We start from the raw sequence: 6,773 nt of genomic DNA on the forward strand, positions 1-6,773 counted from the left end.
TCATCCTTTCTTCGGAAATTTCATCGTACTAACGAAAGATTAAGGGGGTATACCGAAGAATGGATCTCTGCAGGGTAGATTATTTGGTAGACAACAACGAGGAAGGTGGCGGAAAGTAACTCTCGAATTGAAATTTAAGACAATATCGAGAGCAAAGCAAGAAGGTGCAAAATAGAAGTTTCAAGCGCATAGGCAATCGTTCGTTGCCTGAAGCGAAGTGTGAAAGGGGTTCAGAGCAATGGGAATAAGTATTGCGTCTGATACCAGATTGATGATCTCATCGGAAGGTGGCTCGTGAATTACACACGAGGCCACGCGTGAGGAATAACTTTGGGAACAGGGGGTGTACAGGAGAGTCAGGTTTCGATCCTGTGGAACTGTGGGTTATGGGCCCACCATGTGGGTTAAAAATAGGAGCGGTGACATCTCGCACGGTCACAATAGCAAGGCATGTCAGAGGGTAGCCTATCAGTTATGTCGGCACAATGTCGGTACCAGGGGCGAGGGACAAAGAGAACCATTTTCCTGCTCGTTGAACGAGGCGGACCAATAGGCAGAGTTCTCGTCCATCGGTGGTGACCGGAATGCTATCGACAATTTCAACAGGGTCTTACTGACAGAGTTGTACACCGAGGTGTTTACATAAGCAGGAGAATAATACTACTTAGATTATATAGACCTCAAGAAAGGTTAAACCAACCAATGGAAAGGAAATTAAGATTATCAGATTAAACAGAACAATGAAAAGGAAAATGTGTTTAAACACATATATCAGGGGGTATATCCTTCCCAAGGGCAAGCAACGCATGATATTCATGACGGGATATAGCGTAGAAAACCCCTTTAGGAAAGGGAAGAGAAATTTTCATGACATCACCCATTCAACGGTGTTTGGATAATTGGGCAGGAAACATTTAACATTGGGTTTCAAATGTTCTTGTTGAAAATTGGAGTACCATAGACATGCTTCGAGATAGCATTGACATGGTCTTCATGTGAAGATCAGACTCTGGAAACACGAAGGATCCATCAGGAACAACTTGTAGAATAAGTCTTACAATTTCCTCATGGGTGAATGGATAACCTTGCTGAAAAGGAATCTATAATGATAGGTCCTCCAGCCGGGGGGGGGGGTGCTAGGCATGACATCATGTTACTGGGTCATCAAAGGATCAATATCATAACTCTTGGAAAGTTGTCCTAACCATCATATCTGACGGAGATTCAGGTATGATTGGTGTCAGGATACCTCAGGCTCAGGATGCCTGAGAAGAAAGGTGCAACACCAATTGACGGGATGACACTGTAAGATTCTCGGGAAATGAACTATGAAGTGACTTCCGTTAACAAGAGTTCATCATTAACCCAAGGAGAGGACAAGGAGGTGTCTGGTGAACTCAACGGCAATTCACCGAGATTCCCAAAAGATGGATTTCCACCATTAAGTGAACAAGGAGATAACATTAGCCAGATCAAATGATATAAGGAAGTAAGCTCGAGGAAAACATACACAATTTAACATTGGTTGAAAGGTGCGCCCGAAATATGGGTTGGGTTGCACGACCAATGTCAGAATGGTGATGCAATAGTCAATAGCCTAAGAATGAACTTTCGACCATTAACTTCAAAGAGATAGGGTTGCTAGAAGGAAAGAATCCAAACAACACCGTTCACTTGTTGGAATTAACACAGGGACCAAGAAAGAATGGTGATGGTGAGAAGTATTTCTATGTCAAGAGTTCTCAAGAGGTGGAACAAATCTCAGAACATTCTTGACATAAAGGACGGTAATACTCCAAGGTAAAGAAGAACAATTGCTGGATAGCAAGGAAACCAAGGTACAACACAAATGGTGAACAAGTTTGTGTTGGGGGGGGGAAGGCAAGAATGTTGCCGCTGATAACTCAAATCATCGAGGGACAAGGATGGTATTTCTCATCATGAATTCAATTGATATCCTGGAAGAACTCATAAGGTTGATGAGGAATTTGTCAACAGATTTCATGAAGAAGTAATCAATCAGCGACGACATCAAGTCAAAGGAATGATGAAGCCAAAAGTCATTGGAACCATGGGTACGACACAAACTCGAAACCAAGCTTGTTGTTCAAGGCGAATTGATATGACGATGAGGATCGACGTAAGGTTAGTTCATCGTCGAAAATTGGTGCTCCGAGAATAAGGACCAGGTAGCACAGTTAGCATCGTCACGACAATGATATAGCCAAACAGGCTAGGAATGGCGTGATCGGGTAACAAACTCGTACTTATAGAAGCTTACTGAAGAGTTGTTGAACCGTAGAGCGGACTCGGTTCAGTTATCGGTGTCTTTGAGTGTTTAATAACTCAGAGCCCGTGAAAAATTGGAATTAGTGGTAAGGTAGCACTTGATGAAGAACTCATAAGAAGTTATGCAGTACCATGATAATCTCGAGATACCAGGGGGGTAATACTCAACACAAGATCAAAGTAAAGGTTGGACTGGTGTATTGATCCATAGAAGACAATAGTTTTAACTTGTCCGAGAAATGGAATCAAAGAAGAACAATCATGGACGGAACCACGGTTGCAAGGGATCAATTCACAGATACCATATGTTAGCTATCAAGGAAATAGTTATTATTACAAGAAGCTTCCATGATAGGATATACATCGCGTCAATGGGCATGAACACAAAGTTCAAGGTCGACTCCCACTTCCTCAATGCATAATCTTCCATTCACCTCTCGTATTTCGAAGATGACATTAGTTGTTGAAAGTTTTACCTGGTGCAATACCAGATAAGTATGACTCGTGAAAACTTTCGGGTTCACACGGTTTAGAGAAGGCATATGTTCAACCCATAGGGGCTTCTTAGAAACATATACCTCAAGTTGCCAGAGTAAATAACACAAGCCCGAAAGCAGAGCATGGTTGGCCAAGCAGAGGATACAACTTAACAAGGGCATCATGTACAAGGGGAAGAACTCACAAAGTGTTCAAATGTGAAGGACACTGTCGGATAACAATCCAACAAAGGAACCGATGGTCCACAACGGAGCTGGTGTGGGTATCGGTACTCTATCAAAGGAAGAAGGAATGCAAGTGCACCGGATTATAGAAACAACTGAATAACTCAATTGTCAAATGCAAAGGAATTATGATTCCCAAATCAAGGGATCAGAACCAATGCTCTGATTAGGGGTGGATAAGTTGAATAGCCTTAGGGTACAATCGAAGACAATTCGATTGGTCGAGAACCAATTCCAGTTAAAAGAATGGCAGCTTGGCCGGAAAAGTAATTTATAAGGATCAATGATGATTGCGTGTATTCGCAAACATATTGAGTCAACAGACTCAAAATGATAATGACAAGGAATGTCATTAGGACTACGAGACTTATGGGATTAACCATAATGCAAGCAAGCAAGAATTTCAAGAGCCAAAGGCTCCAGAGGATTTTCGGAAGATCGAATATTATTTTGAAGACTTTTGTGAAACACCTGAACAACTGGGGATGAGCGGATACTCGGCAAGCGCGAGTAATTATTCGTAGGGGTATTCATGCAGCAAGGAACTGCAGGGCAGTAAGCGTAAAGAATTCTTGGAATATCGAAGAGTATTTCAGGACATCTTGTAATAACAAGAGCAACTGGGGATGACAATATGAACGATAGGTGTAAATAGTTATCCAGAGGGATTTGTCGATGGAAGTGAATTGCAAAAGCGATGGCACATAGTCTCGAGAGCACATCGTAGAGTATCTTCGGAATCTTCTGGTGCAGCAGACGATCATCAATAATAAGGGGCTCTCCGGGTGAAAATGATAACGAGATCCTAATGTTAGATTTAGTAAAATTCATTTAACCCGAATAGAAGAGATGTCAGAGTCCCAGAGTATAGGTCGAGGAATAAAAGATCCTACTACCACCCGATGGCGACGTGGGCCCATGGGCCACACAACCATGTTAGTAAAAGTTTTTCAACGACTAGACTCGACTTCGGCCAAGGAGTTGGAAGGGGGATTCCTACAGGCAGTTGGCTCTGATACCAACTTGTGACGCCCCCGATTCAATCGTACACTAATCATGCACGCAAATGTGTACGATCAAGATCAGGGACTCACGGGAAGATATCACAACACAACTCTACAAATAAAAGAAGTCATACAAGCATCATAATACAAGCCAGGGGCCTCGAGGGCTCGAATACAAGTGCTCGATCATAGACGAGTCAGCGGAAGCAACAATATCTGAGTACAGACATAAGTTAAACAAGTTGCCATAAGATGGCTAGCACAAACTGGGATACAGATCGAAAGAGGCGCAGGCCTCCTGCCTGGGATCCTCCTAACTACTCCTGGTCGTCGTCGTCAGCCTGCACGTAGTAGTAGGCACCTCCAATGTAGTAGTCGTCGTCGACGCTGGCTCCTGGCTCCTGGACTCCAGCATCTGGTTGCGACAACCAGAAAGAAAGGAAAGGGGAAAAAGGGGGGAGAAAGCAACCGTGAGTACTCATCCAAAGTACTCGCAAGCAAGGAACTACACTACATATGCATGGGTATATGTGTAAGGAGGCCATATCAGTGGACTGAACTGCAGAATGCCAGAATAAGAGGGGGATAGCTAATCCCGTCGAAGACTACGCTTCTGGCAGCCTCCGTCTTGCATCAAGTAGAAGAGAGTAGATTGAAGTCCTCCAAGTAGCATCTCCAAGTAGCAGCTCCAGTAGCATCGCATAGCATAAACCTACCCGGCGATCCTCCTCTCGTCGCCCTGTAGAAAAGCGATCACCGGGTTGTCTGTGGAAATTGGAAGGGTGTGTTTTATTAAGTATCCGGTTCTAGTTGTCATAAGGTCAAGGTACAACTCCAAGTCGTCCTGTTACCGAAGATCACGGCTATTCGAATAGATTAACTTCCCTGCAGGGGTGCACCACATAACCCAACACGCTCGATCCCATTTGGCTGGACACACTTTCCTGGGTCATGCCCGGCCTCGGAAGATCAACACGTCGCAGTCCCACCTAGGCAAAACAAAGAGGCCAGCACGCCGGTCTAAACCTAAGCGCACAGGGGTCTGGGCCCATCGCCCATAGCACACCTGCACGTTGCGTACGCGGCCGAAAGCAGACCTAGCCTAGTGGCGTTCCAGTCCAATTCGGCGCGCGCCGCTCCGTCGCTGACGTCTGAAGTGCTTCGGCTGATACCACGACGTCGGGATACCCATAACTACTCCCACGTAGATGGTTAGTGCGTATAGGCTCGTAGCCAAACTCAGATCAAATACCAAGATCTCGTTAAGCGTGTTAAGTGTCCGCGAACGCCGAACAGGGCCAGGCCCACCTCTCTCCTAGGCAGTCTCAACCTGCCCTGTCGCTCCGCCACAAAGATCCACAAAGAGGGCCGTCGGGACAAGGGTCCTTTCAGCCCCCAATCCGTGAATCACTCGCGGGTACTCTTCGAGCTGACCCGACTTTAGTCACCATCTATATAGTATGTATGTATGTATAGTATATACCCGTGATCACCTCCCAAGTGATCACGGCCCGATAGTATAGCAAGGCAGACTGACAAGAATGTAGGGCCAATGATGATAAACTAGCATCCTATACTAAGCATTTAGGATTGCAGGTAAGGTATCAACAGATGTAGCGACAATGTCAGGCTATGCATCAGAATAGGATTAACGAAAGCAGTAACATGCTACACTACTCTAATGCAAGCAGTATAGAGAAGAGTAGGCGATATCTGGTGATCAAGGGGGGGGGCTTGCCTGGTTGCTCTGGCAAGAGAGAGGGGTCGTCAACTCCATAGTCGAACTGGTCAGCAGCAGCATCGGTCTCGTAGTCTACCGGAGAGAAGAGGGGGAAGAAATAATGAATACAGAGCAAACAAAGCACCACAAAATATATCAAGGCAATACGCGGTGTTCGGTGTGCCCTAACGCGGTAGTAGGTGATACCGGTGAAGGGGGAAAACCCCCGGGAAAGTATTCCCGGTGTTTCGTGTTTTCGGGCAGAGCAGCCGGAGGGGGAAAGTTGCGGGTTTGATAGGTTAGGGGGGTGTGGCGGACGAACGGACTGCGTATCCGGAATCGTCTCGTCGTTCTGAGCAACTTTCATGTACAAAGTTTTTTCATCCGAGCTACGGTTTATTTTATATTAATTTTAAAAGATCAAAATCATTTTTAGCATTTATTTAATTATTTTATTCCAACATTATCCAGAACAGTGCACGCTGACGTCAGCATGACGTCAGCAGTCAACAGAAGCATTGACTGGTCAACTGACGTGTGGGTCCCGTTTGTCATTGACTGATTAGGCTAATTAGCAGTTAATTAAGTTAACTACTGTTTAAATAAACTAATTAGCTAATTATGATTAGTTAACTTAATTAATCCCTTAATTAGTTAATTAATTTAATTTATTATTATTTATTTAATTATTTTATTATTATTGTTTTTTTTAATAAAAACGTTCGAGGGTGGGGCCCCTTGTCATAGGCCCCTAGGCCTAACGGGTGCATGGGCGCACGGGCGCCCGATCCGGATGGAGCCCCAGTGGGCGCGGGCGCTGGAAGTGGCCGCCGGCTCGGCAGTGGCCCGTGGGGCTGGAGGCGGGGCAGCACGATGGAGCGGTGGCGGCGAGGCCGGGCCGCGGCGACTACGGAAATCCAGGGGCACGGGCACCGGACACAGCCGCGGGGGCGACGGCCACGGCGCGAGCGGGCAGGGGTGGTCGCGGTGAGCGCACGGAGAGCGCGGGGTTGCGGGCGCGATGAGCGGGATGGCGAG

This window comes from Triticum aestivum, chromosome 1A (genome assembly GCF_018294505.1).
Source record: "Triticum aestivum cultivar Chinese Spring chromosome 1A, IWGSC CS RefSeq v2.1, whole genome shotgun sequence".
Taxonomy (NCBI): Eukaryota; Viridiplantae; Streptophyta; class Magnoliopsida; order Poales; family Poaceae; genus Triticum; species Triticum aestivum.